The 18,159-nt window shown below is 41.0% G+C and overlaps 1 protein-coding gene and 1 long non-coding RNA gene across 4 annotated transcripts in view; one reads left to right on the top strand and one right to left on the bottom strand.

Annotated features, from left to right (window-relative positions):
* The window catches only part of PNPLA8 (patatin like phospholipase domain containing 8), a 31,993-nt gene extending 29,475 nt beyond the window's left edge, over positions 1-2,518 (bottom strand). For all 3 annotated transcript variants that reach the window (XM_036327463.1, XM_036327468.1, XM_036327470.1), the window contains exon 1: positions 2,373-2,518. The gene's annotated coding sequence lies outside the window, so the exon portion shown is untranslated. The remainder of the gene's footprint in view (positions 1-2,372) is intronic.
* A 10,880-nt stretch (positions 2,519-13,398) lies between these two features.
* On the top strand, positions 13,399-17,472 carry LOC118665979. The gene is made up of 3 exons (XR_004970791.1): positions 13,399-13,750; positions 14,881-14,998; positions 16,488-17,472. It is a non-coding gene; the product is annotated as an uncharacterized LOC118665979 (long non-coding RNA).
* Positions 17,473-18,159: the final 687 nt, after the last annotated feature.

The raw sequence follows: 18,159 nt of genomic DNA, 5'->3' as shown, positions 1-18,159 counted from the left end.
ATAAAAATAAAAGCGCAATATGCTAATTAGACCGGACAGCCAAACGACCTTCTGGACATCATTCTGGACGTCCTTTTGGACAAAGCCGCGGTGGCGGGGACAGAGGTGGTTAGGGGCGATCAGGCAGGCAGGCGAGTGGTTAGGGGCGATCAGGCAGGCAGGCAAGCAGTTAGGGGTGATCAGGCAGGCAAGCAGTTAGTGGCGATCAGGCAGGCAGGTGAGTGGTTAGGGGTGATCAGGCAGGCAGGCAAGTGGTTAGGGGCGATCAGTGCAGGCCAGGCTGAGGGACACCCCTTCCCGCCACACCTGTGTACAGATTTCATGCACTGGGCCTCTAGCAGTACTACAATGGAATAGAGGGCTACTCTTAGCCACACTTTGAAAGTGGGGAAACAACAACGCAGGGCAGAGAAGAATGGCGTAAGGAGAGGGAGGTGTCAAGACAACTTAAGGATTTTTAATCAGAGACACAAGAATAATGTCATTTGTAAATAGGAGATAACTGGGAAGGGGTCCAATTAAATAAGAAAGAAAAATCTCTTGTATTTACAGTGGGACATTCAAGTGTAGGAGTACTACAGAAACACAGGCTGTGGATGTACATTTGGAGTTATCAGCACAGTGACAGCTGAAATCATGTTTGGATTTACAGTAATAATTATTGAGCATTTGGGTATCACAGGACCTGAAAAAAAAAAACTTCCTTGAAAAGTGCTTATTTGCATATATACACTACATTTTCCATGACATTTCAGGATATTCATGGACTTACTAATATATTCCTTTGGTTTCAAATGTTAAAACTCTGGTTTAGAAAGAACAGGGCAGAGCCTTGACTGCCATCCAGAGTTAGGAAGAGGAAATCTTCCAGAAAACAAAAAAGCACTGGGGGAGAGACAGCCTGAAAAAAGTCAGGGCAATGAATACAACAGCAAGGTCTAAAGAGAGGTGGACAATGAACAAAGTAAAGTATAAGAAATGGGAAAGATGAGAACTAAGACATGAGGGGCCCAAAACTCTAACTCTGACGTTTTCATAAACATATGACCCACAAGTGAGACAATATGTACCCTCAGCACAATTCCTTTGTCGTTCCTGAGCCAAAAAAACAAGTCAAAGTACAAGCGGTACTTTTAACTTTGCATGTTCCTGGAAGTAAATATATACCCTAGTGAAACTGATCCTTTCATTCAACATCACTCATTAAAAGGACATTGCTTTCAAGATTTTCATTTAAATCTCATATAGAAATGGAAAACAGTACCAACTTAAGAAAAAATTTGATTAATAAAAATTAAGATAGAGGGGATCAATGGGGGAAAAAACAAAGGGGACATCTATAATACTTTCAACAATAAAGATAAACTTAAAAATATTTTAAAAATAAAAATTATGAAGTCAGAACATGTTCTTACACTGCAAGTACAACTAACTTGCACAAACAATTTAACAAAATAGCTGCAATTGGGGCTTGAAACAACTGCCTCATCAGAGGCATAAACTCTCAGTTCACGGTTTAACATGCTTTAAAAATTTATATTTTACATTCTTAATATTTCACTGTTTTAACAGCATTTCCTCGATGCACAGAAACAGTGCTGTCACTTCTGAAACCTCAGCCATTAGGACTGTTCCTGGAAGTAACAACACCACTTTAAATAGGATCACAGTCCCCGATGCCAAACCTCTGGGCTGTTCCTAGGAGTCACCACTTTTCTCTGACATTATTGCATTAGGCACAGAAACCAGGTTCCTCCCAGTGTGATGATAGAAAAGACAATGACGGGAAGCAATGCAACGTAATGATTCATAGAGTTTCACCTTTTAATAAGCACACACCTGAGCCCGCGTAAGCAGCCGTAGCTGGGGACAGAGCTCCACGTAGGTGGCGATCAAAAATAAGTGGATGATAAATAAAAGTACCAAGCCACGGGGTCACCCGGAGCACTGACATTCGGGAATGCGGCAGAACGGGAAAACCGTTGTTGACCGCGACCAGCAAACTGCTGGAAAACCTACCGTCCGGGAGGGCCAAGCAGACTCCGGGTAACTGGGCCGGGAGTCGTGGGGGTGGGACCAGAGGAACCAAAACAACCCGCGCGTCTGGAGCCAGCAAAACGCACGGGGGCGGGCGAGGCGAAGGGCACCGCGCAGCCAACAGCCTCAGCGCCCGCGAGCTCCGGCCGGTGGCCGGCGGCCTTCCGGAACCTCGGTCCCGGGGCCTCCCGCAACCTGGGAGTCTCCCCGCCCTCCCTCTGGAAACGCCCTTCGCGGACAGAGGCGACCAGAAGGGCCGGTCAAGCGCCCGGCGCGCCCAGGCTTCCAGCTTCCCAAACTCATCGTTCCGCCTCGGGCCCCCAGCGGCCACTCACCCGAATGAAGGCCGCGACTACTTCGGTGGCAGCGGCGACGCGCCACTTCCCTGCACGGACGTCCACCCCAGGCGACTCGCATCAGCTGAGCTTCCAACATAAACCTGGGAGCAGCAGCCGGGCTCCACCCCTCCCCGCTCCGCCTCGCCCCGCCCCGGCGGAAGTGACGCGCACGCGGCCCGCGTCGGCCCGCCCACCCGGGGAGGAGCGCTTCCGATTCGCTCGGGCCTCTGCCTCCCCTTCGGCGGCCGCGCCTCCCCCGCCCGGAGACATGCGCAGTAGAGCGTGACTGAGCGCGAGGCGGCGGCGTGCGAGTGGGCGTGCGTGTGGGCACGCGCCCGCCAGCGCCTGGAGCGGCGCCACGAGGGGGCGGGCGAGGGAGTTTGTTTTCTTCTGTTTCTGGGCCTCCATCCCCCGTCAGCTGACCGCAGCCTCCGTGCCCATGTCCTTGAGGGCCCTGGCTGCGTTTTGTCTGGACCTGGGAGCTGGACGCTGGGTTGCTGACCGCCCAGGGGGTGGCGAGCAGCAGGCGCCCGCGCCCCTAACGCTGAGCCGGCACCTTACCCGGGCTTGGCCACCAGACCAAACACCGCTGGGAGACGCCTGCACCTATATTAGCTCATTGAAAGGGAGCCTGCGGAGTTAGCATGCACCGCCCCGCAGGAAGCCCCACACTTACACTTACATGTTCCTAATGCTGACATTCTGTGCACACCAGGTCAGCAAACTAGAGATGGCCCTTAGGGCAAATATGGCCCACTCCCTCTTTTTTTTTTTTTTTTTTTTTAATCCTCATCCGAGGATATTTTTCTACTGATTTTTAGGGAGAGTGGAAGAGAGAGGGAAAGACAGAGAGAAACACATGGATTGGTTGCCTTCTAGACCGGGGCCCCAGCGGGGAGAAGCCTGCAACCGTACATGCCCTTGACGGGAATCAGACCTGTGACCCTACAGCCCGCAGGCCCGCACTCTATATCCACTGAGCCAGAACGCTGCTGTGTGTGTGTGTGTGTGTGTGTGTGTGTGTGTGTGTGTGTGTGTGTGTGTGAGTGTGTGTGACGTCTGTGAGCTAAGAATGGTTTTTACATTTTTCTCAGTGGTTAAAAGAAAGAAAAAGAATGCTTTGGGAGACATGGCAATGACATGAAATTCAGATTCGTTGTCCATAAAAAGAAAAGTTTGATTAGAACACAGCCATGCCCATTCTTTTATATGCCAAGCAGCTTTCATGCGACAGCACTGAATTTGGGTAGTTACAACAGCGTCCCTTACTCTCTTGAATTGACCTTAAAAATCAGTGGAGGTTAGGAAACACACAAAAGTGTCATTACTAGACTGCAAACTAAAAAGGTTACCATGACTGTTACTCTCTCCCCCTAGACTCACACGGCTCATGGGTGCTAGCTTTAGCTCCCTGTAAGATTATGTGAAGCCTTTTAGGAAGGAATTGTATGAGCTGCCAAATGTAGTGTTAAACTGACATTACTGTTATTATTACTCGTTATTATTATTTATTATGAGGTGACAGCCAGCTTGCTAGGCTTTTGGGGCACAAATGGATGGATTCTATACTTCATAATGCCTGGCAAACCCCTGCAGTACATAATCCAGACATGTTATTTAGCTATACAATAGTTAAAAGATATATGCACAAATTAAACTTTAGAGGCATATGGAAGTATCTTCAGTTTTGGAGAAATGTTTCTCCCTATTATTAAAGGAAAAATTATTCCTTTACCTTGTTATTCTTTAGGCTTGTTAAAATGATAAGGAAGACTTCATTTAGGACTAGTGGCTGTAGGTGCCAATACTGTAATAGGGAAGACAGTTGAGCCTCAATCATGAATACAGCAAAGACAGCTGGAGATGTACATTCAGTGAGCAGAGTGAAAGAAGTCAGTGGATGGAAAATAACTAAGAGGGGACATTAAGTGTAGGGGTGATTCTTACTAAACAGACCTTACAGAATTCTTGCTGGAGATAGACCAGTGTGACCAGATATTAAGGGTGAGAAATGAGAGATTTGATCAGATACCAACGATGATAAGATAGCAAGGTGGGAAATTCTCTCTAAACTGACTTAACAGGATTCTTGCTAAAACTGGACTTGGCAGGCCAAAGACAAGACCCAGGCAAGAAGTCTGGAGAAGGTAGATTTCATTCTGAAGCCTCTTCTCTTGGCTTGTAGGTGGCCACCTGCTGGCTGTGGGCTCACATGACTTCTTCATTATGCGTCATGGCTCAAGAGTACAAATGTTAAGAAAGGGAAATTACGCTGGATGATCCAGGTTGGCTCAATCTAAATCACATGAGCCATTAAAACAGAGAACTTTCTCAGACTGGAAGCAGTAGAAGCGTGACAGAGGGTAGTCATAGATATTCATGAGTGGTAGGGGTGGTGGGGACAATTTGACAAGAAATGCAGGGGGCTTAGAGAGCTAAGAGATGTGTTCTGGCTGATAGTTAGCAAGAAAATAGACACTTTAGCTCTACAGTTACAGGAAGCTAAATTGTGCCAACAACCTACATGACCTTTAAAAGAATTTATTGCACCAGAGCCACCCGATAAAAGCCTAGGCTGACTGATATCTTGACTTTGACCTTGTGAGACCTGTTGCAGAGGAACCAGTTGACCCTATCTGGACTTCTGACCTGCAGAATTGTGTCATAATACCTCTGAGCTGTTCCAAGTTACTAAATGTGTGCTATTTTGTTTCAGCAGCAATAGGAAAATTAATATAATTACCTTCATGTAGTTTGAGGAAATGAAGGCAAGGACTTTGTTTTGATCCTTAGCTCTTAGGCCTGGCATTTAGTAGGTACTCAGTAAATATTTGACGAATACATCTTGATTGAATTAGATTCATTGATTCAACAGTTATATTCTGAGTACCTATCAAAAAGCATCAAGCAATTTGATAAAAAAATAAAATAAAATTGAAGAATCTTCACAGAATTCATGGCATACATTTAAGTAATTATACTACTAATGTGGAAAGAGCGCTAACAGGGATATGCATCTCTGAGTAAGAACTCAGAGCAGGTATACCCAGCCCAACCTGTGGAGTTAGGAAAACTTACTTGGAGAAGGAATTTCTGAGCTGAGTCTTAAAAGATGAAGTTGTTAGCAAGACAGATGACAGCAGTGGAGGTGGTAAAGGTGTGGAAGAAGAGAAATAGCTTGACAGAGAGAATAGACAAAGGCAATGAGATAAACAATACAGTTACTGAGTACTCACAGGAATGCACGAAAGGAACTATGATCTTTTCCATGTTGCTGGTCCTGGAAATGTGATATGAGTTGCGGGTTAGGGGGACCTGGCAGAGCTTACACTTAATATTCTGGGTAATCAGAGTCATTGTTAGATTTTTAAGGCAAAAGAGTACTATGGTCAAATTTATGTTTTAAGTAGATTTTTTTGGGCATCATGAGAGGTCGAGATTTGGGGGAAATGAGCTCTGTTCTTGTTATCTATTTTCCTATTTAATCTATTCTTTCTTCACCCAAGAGTTTGCCTGTATCAACTTTGAAACAGTTCATCCAACTTCCTGCTGGGACATACCCCCAGGAGCTAAACCAGTTGTATTAGGTAATTTTCTGGTTGAACAAAGAATAGTTTTAATAGAAAATTTCTATCCCAGCTTTTAGCATAAAAGTAACAACACAAAATTAAAATCTTAAAGACACAAATAATCATATTTTGTTTAACTTGTGTTTGAATCTGAGTTATATTTTACTTTTTATATTTTTGTAGATAATTTCTTTACTTCATACATATTTGTACACCATGATATCCAGTTAAAATTTTATTTTATTTTAAAATATGTTTTTGTTGATTTTTAGAGAGAGAGGAAGAGAGAGAGATAGAAACATCAATGAGAGAGCTGCCTCCTACACGCCCCCCACTGGGGATTAAACCTGTAATCCAGGCATGTGCCCTGACCCAGAATCACACTGATGACCTCTTGGTTCCTGGGTCAATGCTCAACCACTGAGCCACACTAGCCAAACCTCAGTTAAAAATTTAGCAAAATCTTAAAATGCCCTAATATTGAAATTTATTGTCATTTTCATATAGACTACTATCAATATTTCTGTTCTTAACTTCAGAGTTAAGACAGGATTGGAGCCCTAGCCTTATTTACCTTTTACTGTTTGGGAGACTTTGAGGAAATAACTTCTGCAAGCCTTTCTTTTTTCATCAGTAAAAGTTCTCAAAATCCAAATTTAATCACCTGAGGTTATTATGATGTACAGCCAGGGGATGCGGTGCTGTGATTGGACAGCACGGTAAGGCTACCCTAGGCTGTTGGGTTATTTAGAAAACAGCATCTCCCGCCGAATCTGAATTGGCAGAAAGGTTTTGCCCAGAAGAAGGAGAGGAATGCAGAAGAACAAAATGGCTGAGCACACAGCAAGCAGATAAGATACGAATGAGTCAGTCCCTACATGCAAGTACCCTCTCCTTTAGTGGTTTTACAATCTCTAAGCACTTGAAGATTTGTCAGAGATTAGCACTGGAAAGTACATCACTTGTAAAAAGCATGGGCTTTGAAGCTGGACAGACTTAAATTCTTGTTTTTGCTTTGCCACTTACTTGAGCAACTCCTGAAAAATATATCCTTCTGTTTACAAGTAAATTTGGATCCAGTTTGAGACAGAAAGTAAATTTTTGAAAGGCAGTAATACTTGCTTGTATCATCTCATAAAATCTCGAAAGTATGGATTTCAGAGCCATATGAACCAGAGTTATTTTCTCTCTCCCAAAATGATGGTGGGCACACGTTGTAACCTCCTGAGTCTTATTTTTCATATCCAAAAGAAAAAAAGGGTACAATAATACCAATCTTACAGGATTTTTACAGTGGTGTATATGAGATAATATATGTGAAATGCCTAGTACTTAAAAAAAATATTTATAGTACACTTTTTATGACTTGATCATTGTAGAAGTCTTTGAATACATATGGTCAATAAAAGAGATGTGGTCCCAGCTCCTCTATGAACACAGAGAATATACTCAGTAAATTTTGTTAATATTACTAGCATATCAATACCAATTCAATGGGGCTGAAAAGAAGTACATAGGGTTCAAGGGATGTTATTTGAAGTAAGAGGCTAGCCTGAAGCAATGCAATAGGATGCTAAATTCTGTTCAGTAGAAGTTATATTTTTGAGCATTGGCTATGTGCAAAACAGTGCGCTAGGTGCAGTTCACGCCTTCAAAGTGTTGATATAGCCCAGCCAGTGTGGGTTAGTGGTCATCGGTTCCCTGTCAGGGCACATGCCTGGGTTTTGGGCTTGATCCCCAGCAGGGGGCATGCAGGAGGCAGCCAATTGATGTTTCTCTCTCTCTCTCCCTCTTCCTTAAGGGGTGGCAGAAGGTTGGGGGAGTGGGGGAATTCGGGGAGTTTGACTGTGTTGAACATTCAAACATAATATTGTTTTAATATTGAGATCATGTTTCATTTATTTTAATTTTGGGGAAAAAAGGGAAGAAAGAATACAAACATCAAGTAAATTAGTCTTTTTTATTTTTTTTTTAATATATTTTATTGATTTTTTACAGAGAGAAAGGGAGAGAGATAGAGAGTTAGAAACATCGATGAGAGAGAAACATCGATCAGCCGCCTCCTGCACATCTCCTACTGGGGATGTGCCCGCAACCCAGGTACACGCCCTTGACCGGAATCGAACCCGGGACCTTTCAGTCTGCAGGCCGACGCTCTATCCACTGAGCCAAACCGGTTTCGGCAAGTAAATTAGTCTTTTTTAAAAAATTTATCTTTATTGTTGAAAGTATTACAGATGTCCCCTTTGGGTCTTTTTCCTCATTCACCCCCTTTATCCGTACCAAGCCTCCACCAAACTATTGTCTGTGTCCATGGTAAGATAGTCTTACTGTAAGTATCCTCTTGAAATAACTTTAAAGTACAAACAACATTAAGCTTTTGAAGCATTAGTCAATCAAGCAGTAAGTCTATATGTTTCTTAGTTACACAACTCACAGAAATAATTAGGCATAGATTTTCACGATTTCATGTCATTTCAAAAACAGAACCCAGATTACTTTTCTATAGCATCTTTAAAGAACTGTGCCTTCACTTTCCCTTCCAGAAGGAAAAATGTTAGAGGTGCAATATCAGAGAAGAGACTTGATCAAAATGGAAATAGAAAAGGAGGTTGGAAGAAGGGATATTTGGTTTCAAAAATTTAACGTGAGAAAATACCCAAGTAAGAAATGCAGCTACGTGCATCTCAACACAAAGGCTGAGATGACACAAAGCAAAGACTCCCAGGGCCTGCACAGGAGGGCATGGGCTGGGCGGGAGCGTGCATGGTGTTTTAGAGGAAGATGAATGGAGATACAATTGATAGTGCTCAGAGCTTAGCTCTTTGACCATAACTTTACTGCCATCATTTAATAATGGGCAGACCATAAAGAATTTATGTAGTAAATTGTACAGGGACCTGCTTCCTGCATTTAGAAACCTTTGTTTGTGTTACTGAGAGGAAAGATGCAGACAACCAATGTTGCCTCCTGGAGAGGCGTCCCTACTCCTTCCTTGTGCACTGCAGCACAGCGCATTTCAGTGCTGCAGGGCAGTCGGCTCAGGGGGCGAGACCCTTCCACAGGCACAGGCTGTAAGGTTCTAAGATGGGTTGTGGAGTCAACACGTATCCTATTCTGGCCAAAGAGGTGTATGGACAGGTCTGCTGGAGGGCTTCCAGAAATGTTTTTCTCCCTGATAAAAAGAGGCACTAGGGCAGCGGTTCTCAACCTGTGGGTCGCGACCCCTTTGGTGGTCGAACGACCCTTTCACAGGGGTCGCCTGAGACCATCCTGCATATCAGATATTTACATTATGATTCATAACAGTAGCAACATTACAGTTGCAAAGTAGCAACGAAAATATATGGTTGGGTCACAACATGAGGAACTGTATTTAAAGGGCCAGAAGGTTGAGAACCACCGCCCTAGGGGGATACAGTCCCTTTTTTGGTCTCTCCATAAACTGGTGTGAGAATCTGAAAACTGAAGCAAATGCTGCCATTTTGTAGCTATGAGAGGAAGGAAAGCCATGAAATTCACAGGGAAGCCAGACCAAAACTTCACCATCACTCAGTGCTCAGAAGTAACCTCCCCTAGTTAAAACTGCTATCCACACTCTGAACAAGGCATCATCAGATCTTGATTAACAAAATCCTTTGCGGCTTGGCCTCTCCTGGAGAAGACAGTTTATTTTTGAAGGTCAGGTGAGATGTTGAGTAACCAGACCCTGCAAAAGACCCAAGAGGTCTGTGGTCACTGGTGTAATAAGACAAAGCAATTATTGGCCTGCTTAGCCAGAAGGAAATGTGAGGTTTCTTTGAAGGCTTGAGATGTGCACCTCAGAATTGAAATCTTTCATGACTGTGGCAGTTTTTTTGTAAGAGTTTACTTGAGTCAAACTGGTGACATATGCCTGGAACAAGATCTCAAAAGTGCTTGATGACTGTGCTATTTATTTGAGTTCTTCAAACATTTAAAGCATGAACTAGGTCGCCACAAGTCCCATTTTGACTTCAACATTCAAAACCAGAATATCCCTATGGCCAGCCTCCTTTGTGGCCCATGACTGGCATTTTCAAATTTTATCATATAAATAAGCAAAAATCTTCTATCTTTAAGAACCCTCATTTGATCCTATATTCCACCAACTATTGCCCTCTTACTCTACCCACACCTTTGCAGTCAATGGACAGTTTTCAAACCTTAGCTTGTGTGTCCTCTTGGCAGCATCTGACACTGTTGACCTTTCCGTTCTTGAAATCCCTTTATTCTTTGGATTCCTCAACAGTTCTTCTCCTGGTTATTTTCTGTCCCATCTCCCCCCAGTTCCAAATACACCTGCTTAACCATTCAGTGCTTGCCATTCTTCACATAAAAGCTGGCAGCATATCGCTAGGAAAGAGAGGAGGTAAGATCACGGGGAGTAGGAATTATTTAATAAATTGTGCTTTCTTTAGTAAAGCTGTTCAATAAAACTTTCTGTAATTGAACACTTGAAATATGACTAATGGAATTGTTAAGTTGATTTAGTTCGAATTAATTGATATGGCCACAGGTGCCAAATGTCGACCATATTGAACAAGGCAGTGTAAGTCTTGTACACAAAGTGTGGTCCATGGATCAGCAGCTTATGTGTCACCTGGGTGCCAGTTAGAATCTCAGGCTCCTACACAGACCTGCTGAATCAGAATCTCCAGGTGATTCATAACTGTAACATTTGAGAAACATTGCTCTAGATCAGGGGTGGGCAAACTTTTTGACTCGAGGGCCACAATGGGTTCTTAAACTGGACCGGAGGGCCGGAACAAAAGCATGGATGGAGTGTTTGTGTGAACTAATATAAATTCAAAGTAAACATCATTACATAAAAGGGTACGGTCTTTTTTTTTTTTTTTAGTTTTATTCATTTCAAACGGGCCGGATCCGGCCCTCGGGCCGTAGTTTGCCCACGGCTGCTCTAGAAGGTTATTTTTAAAGCACTACAATGACAAACACATGTGTATGGCCTAGTACGGCTTCTGGATATTATTATACCATGAAAAAGGTTCTGTCTGTGGATTTCCATGTCAGGAGGTCCCTCTGGATATTGAAGTACTTGACATCTCTCATTTCAGAAAGCAGTTGAGTTTAATCTATTCATCTGAGTTACATCTTATTCTTCAGTCTAGCATGTGATATGTCATGTTAGTTAAACAACCTGTTCTTTTTCTGTGTTCTGAAGAAACATTATCTTCCTTTCATAAACGAGTAGTATAAAGCAGAGCAATGATGATAATAATAATAATAATAATAATAATAATAAATTAAACCACATTACACTGTAACCTCCAAAGAAGTAACCTACTTTTTAGATACTGAAATCAGATTGGTATTCTAAGGCCCAAAAGATGATTGATACAAAGCACTTAGAGATCTGAAGCTAAAAGAAAGATTGTAGGAAAAGTTCATGTTGAATAAAATATTTCCTAACTATTGATTGAATTTCTCCATGCTCTGAAATGCTCCTGTCCTGTTAGGAGACAAATTACCTAAAACACAAGACTCTTGAAATATGGTAAAGCCTCAATTGTTGTGACCTGGGAGATGGTCAGATGGTCACCTCTGGTGGCAGAGCAGGTCCCAGAAAACATGTAAAAATAAAGTTAAATATGAAAACTATTTTAGTCTAATCACCAATGTTAATTCCTTATTCTAACATTTTGCGGGGCTAGGGCAGAGAACCATATTGAAAGAATAATTTTAATTTGCTAGGATTTCAGAAAATAGTTTTACTTAAACATTAAGGCCCATTCCAAAAATAAGATTCCAGATATTGCAGAGAAGAAGATGGGAAATTAAGCCATAGACTGTTAAAGGATCACCAGACATGACCTCAGGTTCAGCATGTGTTCATCATGGTGCAGTGGACATGAGTGCTTGGAACAGGGATGTGGTTTTCACCTCTATCTGCTCCCTACATAGCCCTTGCGGCCTATGGTAGTTTTCTAAACTCTGAATTGTGGTGGCTTTATTTCTTCAATAAGAGGGTTGTACTATCTAGACTAGTTGACTTCTAACTCTCATATTAAGGTTTTATTATTTCTCTTTAAAATCTGGCCATTGCTTATGGGGAAAAAAACCCCTGAATTCTGACTATAGTGGGAAAAAATATGGAATACATGCATTCTTCTAACTGTGCTGTAAATATAAATACATACAATTCAGTACTTTGAAATCCTTACATAATCAATGTGAACGTTTAATTTGTGTGCTGGCCATAGTTCCAAATTATAACTGAATTTCATTTTCATGCTCCACTCTTGGTCACTTCTATCTCATTGCCTAGTTTAGTTTTCGATCAGACTAGTCATCTATAAATATTGCCTGGTTTTAATGGGAACAGGCTTTATTCCGCTGATTCCAGGAACTTATTTATATCTGTAAAATGAATCCTGCCAGAAAATATGCCCAAATCCAGAATATAACCTAGATTTTCTTATTTTTGAATTAATATAAGGATATATATGTATATATATATATATAGCATCCCCCAAAATGTATACACACTTTGAATAATTATATTATATATATTATATTATATTTTCCCCCAAAATGTATGCACACTTTGAATAATTATACATTCCACTGGGTTAAATCTGAAAAAAAAAATCAATTGCACTATCAGCAATTAAGGTGTGTATGTATATTTTTGGGACACCCTGTGTGTGTGTGTGTTTGTGTATGTGTGTATGTACAAACTTGCTTTTGATAGTAAGAATTAGAAATTGCATCTTCTATTGAGAGTTTTCCTTGAAATATGGCTCCATTAGGTTTTGATTCTTTTTTATATCTCTGCGGCTACAAGCACTACCAGACATTTCTATAGCAAGTAATTCAGATGGGGATGATTCTCATTCTTTTCCAAAGCAAATGGAAATATTACCAGTTGTTACCTTAATGCAGGCCATAGTGAGCTTGCTATACAGGTGAAAGAGTCGTGGTCCTTTGGAATTCCTGTAGCTGAACAATAATATGATTGGGGCCTGGGTTTGCCTGTAACTTCTGAAGATATGTTGGTTTCCTACACCTTCATGTATACTAAACACAATACTTCCTTAAAAGTATGCTAGAGTTCTTAGCCCAGCTAAAGATGATTATGAAGTTAGTGCAGGAAGTGAGAAGGTTGATGTAAGAAAATGAAAGATTTTGAGAAAAATGAAATGAATGCTCTTACTGAGTGACATTACCAGAGGGTCAAGCTTCGAAAGATTCATATCTCCACATGGCAGTTAATGAAGGAAGACAGTCTTTGGAAATTGAAAGGCAAAGATAGAAATATTTTTAGTTTATTGCCGAGAATATGAAAGTCTCATAGAAAGTACTTCTCCAGGTCATTCTTATTTTGAATGTGAAACATTTGGGGTAAAACATACAAATGTGATAAAAACAAAACAAAACAATAGCATTTGAAAGAAAACAACTTGTAATTTTTTCACACTAATAGGAAAAATTCTTCCAGATAAGTTATTGATAGAGAAAATGCAAGTTGTTACTTATAGAAATAATGTTGAAACTGTTTAACCACAAGCTATAGAAATAAACATCCGTTTGTGGTCCAGTTTATCTGGTCCTCCATCTTGACTGTTCAGCGTCAGAAACCTCTGTCCACAGCTTGAGCTATTCTCCAGCTCATCATTCGTCCCAGATCTCTCTTGACTGTTGTCGGTAGCGGAGCCTTGATTATAACAAACTGCTCTTATTGCCTGCCCTGGTGTGGATCACCAACAAATGACCCGGGTGCCTTGAGTCCTCCACCAGAAGCAAATCATAAGAGGAAAAGAAACAGTAAGTCGTTTGGGTAGTAATTTGTTTCTTCATAGAAAACAGATCTAGAAATTTCAGTACTTGTTTTTTTGTGTGTTTTTAAAAAATATTTTAAATTGATTTTTAGAGAGAGAGGAAGGCAGAGAGAGAGAGAGAGAGAGAGAGAGAGAGAGAGAGAGAGAGAGCAACATTGGTACAAGAGTGTAACATGGATAGGCTGCTTCCTGCAGGCCTCCAGCTAGGGACTGAGCCCACAACCCGGGCATGCTCCGACCAGAAATCCAGGAATCGAACCAGTAACCTTTCGGTGCATGGAACGACACCCAAGCAGCTGAGCCACACCGGCCAGAGCTTAGTACTTGGTTTTAATGAGCAAAGAAATGACAGGCTATTGAAGGATAATGTTGGGGCTGTGGTGGTCATAAGGGTAAGATTCAGCTTCTCCCTTTCCTGTGAATTTACCACTACACATTTAAAAATCCATAAGAGGATTCGGAGAAGCAACTATAAAAGAAAGGGTCTGATGTTTGTGAACGATCTCTGTGCACATTAGAGGGGAGAAGTGGCATTGACACTTTGATGACCTCTGTCAGTGAACCTGTCATGTTCTCTGTAGATATAATCTAACGTACTTCTCACAACATTCTTGGGGAATAGAGCCCCTACTTTCATATTTACAGCTGAAGAGACAACTTTATAGTTAAGTATTTGTTCCAGGATTAGCCAGCTAGTAAGAGACAGTGCAACCTGTTTCTCAGAGTGTCTCCATTCGAAGTGCAGAACTGATAAATGGAGTAATTTAGGTTTTCAATGCTTTACAGTAATTTCAAACTTAAATCTTGTCTGCTTAGACCTGAGGACTGCCAAAGTGTTAAAACTAAGTGAGTATCTTACTTGTTGTATAAGCACTATATATTTTACGTATGTGTACTTTGTTAAAATGTATCTTTCAGCACATAAATTTAGGTTGTTATGCAAGTTATACATTGTGTTTTTCAGCTACAATAAATCCTTATGTGAGGGTATTAAATCCGCAAGTTGCAATATAATTTTTCACAAAGAAAATCAAGTTATTCTAAGACGATTCTGTTGTAGCAGAAGAAAAATATTAAGATATTTAGATGTTCACTGTGGAATAACTTCTTCCTCAGGTACAAATGCTCAAATTCTGCTCCGGCCAGGTGGGCAGGAGGTACATGAGGAAAATGGACACAGACACTTTCTGAGGGGAAAGTCTGCTGTGCTGATGCCTGGGTCTCATACTCAAAGGTCTGAAAAGTATCTTTTAATTGTCAGATATTTGTTAAATGCTTATTGATGCAACAACGATTTTATGTAACATAACTGTGTATCTACCCCTATGTAGAGTAAGGAGAAAGAGGTAAATAATGTCTTTTTGCTTTTATTATTTCACCTTAAGAATCATCACTTTTTAAAATTTATCTTTATTGTTGAAAGCATTACAGATGTTCCCCCTTTCTCCCCACTGACACCCTCTACCCCTTCCCCACCCCGTCCCCAAGAATCATAACTTTTATATGGCTTTTTAAAAATATATATTTTATTTATTTATTTATTTATTTATTTATTTATTTATTTTTACAGAGAGGAAGGGAGAGGGATAGAGAGTTAAAAACATCGATGAGAGAGAAACATCCATCAGCTGCCTCCTGCACACTCCCCACTGGGGAGGTGCCCGCAACCAAGGTACATGCCCTTGACCGGAATCGAACCTGGGACCCTTGAGTCCGCAGACCGATGCTCTACCCACTGAGCAAACCAGTTAGGGCTATATGGCTTTTTATTTCAGTTATAAAGCTGTCTCAAACACACTAACTCATTTAGTTTTCCAGTAGCCCTTTAAAGTAAGCAGTATGGCCATTCCCATTTCATAGCTAGAGCTCCATGCACATTCCCGCAGCAGCTAACCGGCAGGGTTGGCACTTACTTGCAGGACGGTAGATTGCCAGCACTCTTCCTGCTACACAGTCACTACCCCTTATGCATCTGTACCCGGAAAACTCAAATAAAAACTCAATAGAACCTACTCTCAAACCCAAACTTTTTACCAAAATGTTCACACATCAGTCTAGGAAAAGGTTCAGGGTTAGGAAGAAGAAAAGAACGTCGGTAATATATATTCCTGCTCAAAAATTATTCACAGAAAATACTTTTAAATGTCGTCTGATACATCTTCTTAAAAGAATTACACATGATTGAGACTGTCTTCTCTACACAGACTGGGTTTTCTGATAATAGGAGGGATGGCCTTTATAGATCTGACAAGAATACGCACTGTGGGTATACTGACCTGGCCTTTATTTTTTAAAAAAATTATGTTGTCCATTATGAATTTTTTTGCATTGATTTTGATTTCTAAAAGATATTGCATTAAAATAGTATTCTCTGTGGTGACTGAGTTTTTGGCCCTTCCTTAAATTTCAGGCTAGAGCTAACATGTCTCAGACTGATCCCGGCTTTGATACCTGAGCCTAGGCGTATAGGGTAATAGAATACCTGAGTGTACGGCCAAATTTTATATTAAAAAAAAACACTTATTTTCATAATTTTGTCCCATTCAACTCTGCTTATTCAATATGTTTGGATAATCAAGCAGAGCCTCTGACAGTATTTATTGGATACACAGTTTTAGGTTTGTAAATAATTGGCTAGGATCGCAAAACGCAATACTATTAATGTGCAGTTGCTGTGAAGTCTCAATGTGTTCATTATACTTTCCTAAAACTTCTCATTTAAGGGTTTGTGGTCTTCTAAGCATTTTGTGGTGAAACATGGATTCAGTCAATGCAACCACCCCATCAAACATCTCAAAGGCACACCTCAGGATGGTTCTGATAATACTCTACGGCATGGTTTTGCTTGGAGGTACTGTTGGAACGGTATTGATGTCCCGTCTGATGTTCAAAAAGAAGAGCCGATCAGTGATGGCCACTATTGTTCTTAATATCATAGTGCTGCACTCAGTCCTCTTGGTCAGCCTTCCGTTCCGCCTCAGCTATTATGCGTTAAATGCCTGGGAGCTCGGATCCTTTACCTGCAGATTGGTTAGCAGCATAGTATACGGTCACATGTACCTCACCTTCGTCTTCTATGTGGCCATCGTCATACTCCGATTGCTCATCTATTTTAAGAAACTCCAAATGCAAGAGTTACAAAAGTACCATGCGGTAGTTTTAAGCATTTGTATTTGGGTGGTGGGTAGCCTAGTTTTTCTGCCAATATTTTTTTTACTATATGGCATAGATCCAAGTTACTCAGGATACCAATGCTTTGAGTTCTACAAAGATCTCAACCGCAGGAAAGTCATTATGGTGAACTATTCTATGATTGTCATTATGATCACAGTGGTCATGACCCTCTTTCTGATACAGGTGGGTGTCATCGTTCAACTGATAAAGGCTCTTAGGCCTGGTCTGTGGGCCCATCAAGAGTTCAGAGCTCAAATCAAGAGCTTCTTTTTCCTTATAGTAATAGTTGTCTGTTTTGTACCCCACCATGCATTCCGGGTACACTTTATTCGAAATTATTCAGGGACAGAAAATTCTGAGCTAGTTCTTTATAATGAAATTTTTATTGCTTTAACTACTTTCTGTTGCCTGGATATGCTGTGTTTCATAGGTGGAGTTATTCATTAAACAATGTTATGTCACTTGCTTTGTAATCAGTTTTCTATCACTGTAACAAAATAGTTTCAATTAAATGGATTCTACTATGACTTCAAATTGTCTGCTCTTAGTCATCACCAAATTATTTTTCCATGAAAAACTGTGAGAATTGATTGTTTCCTTCTTCTCAAGAGAACCTTTGTCTGTTCTCTGTTAAGTATATAACATAGTTCAATGTCCTTGGTTCTATATATCCCTTCGAGACTTAACCCCTACCTCTTTTTTCACGCACTATTTATTTCTGCTAAGCACAGCTATTGGCTTTCCCTATACACCATCCAGGCTGTTCTCCTTTTTACATTTACTCTCACGGAGCTTTAATCTTACCATCTTCTTTGCCTCCATCTCCAAACTATCTATTCTTTGGGGTCCATAGAACCTCAAGATAGTGACTCTATAGAAATCTTAACTCATTCAATTTATGTTTATGGAAATGACTGATAGCTAATAAATCTACTGCTGCTGGCTGTGATATTTGGAGGGAAAGAATAGCTCCGATAGGCAAGAGATTTAGAGGAAACCCTTTCAGAATTGAAGGGAAATTGATGTACTTTGATTCTTACTAAGACATAGTAGGTATCAGAAAGCTGAGACCAGGGGATTGTCAAGGGCGGGGGTAGGGGGGGGGGAGAAGGACACATATGTAATACCCTTTGTAATACTTTAAGCAATAAAAAAAAAAGAAAGCTGAGAATGCCTCCCAGACATGGATCCATTAAGCAAGAAAAGAAAATGTAAAAGGTG

Source organism: Myotis myotis, unplaced genomic scaffold, assembly GCF_014108235.1.
Source record: "Myotis myotis isolate mMyoMyo1 unplaced genomic scaffold, mMyoMyo1.p scaffold_m19_p_11, whole genome shotgun sequence".
NCBI lineage: Eukaryota > Metazoa > Chordata > Mammalia > Chiroptera > Vespertilionidae > Myotis > Myotis myotis.
The sequence above is the reverse complement of the archived record's forward strand: the minus strand, read 5'-3'. Positions and strand labels throughout refer to the sequence as shown.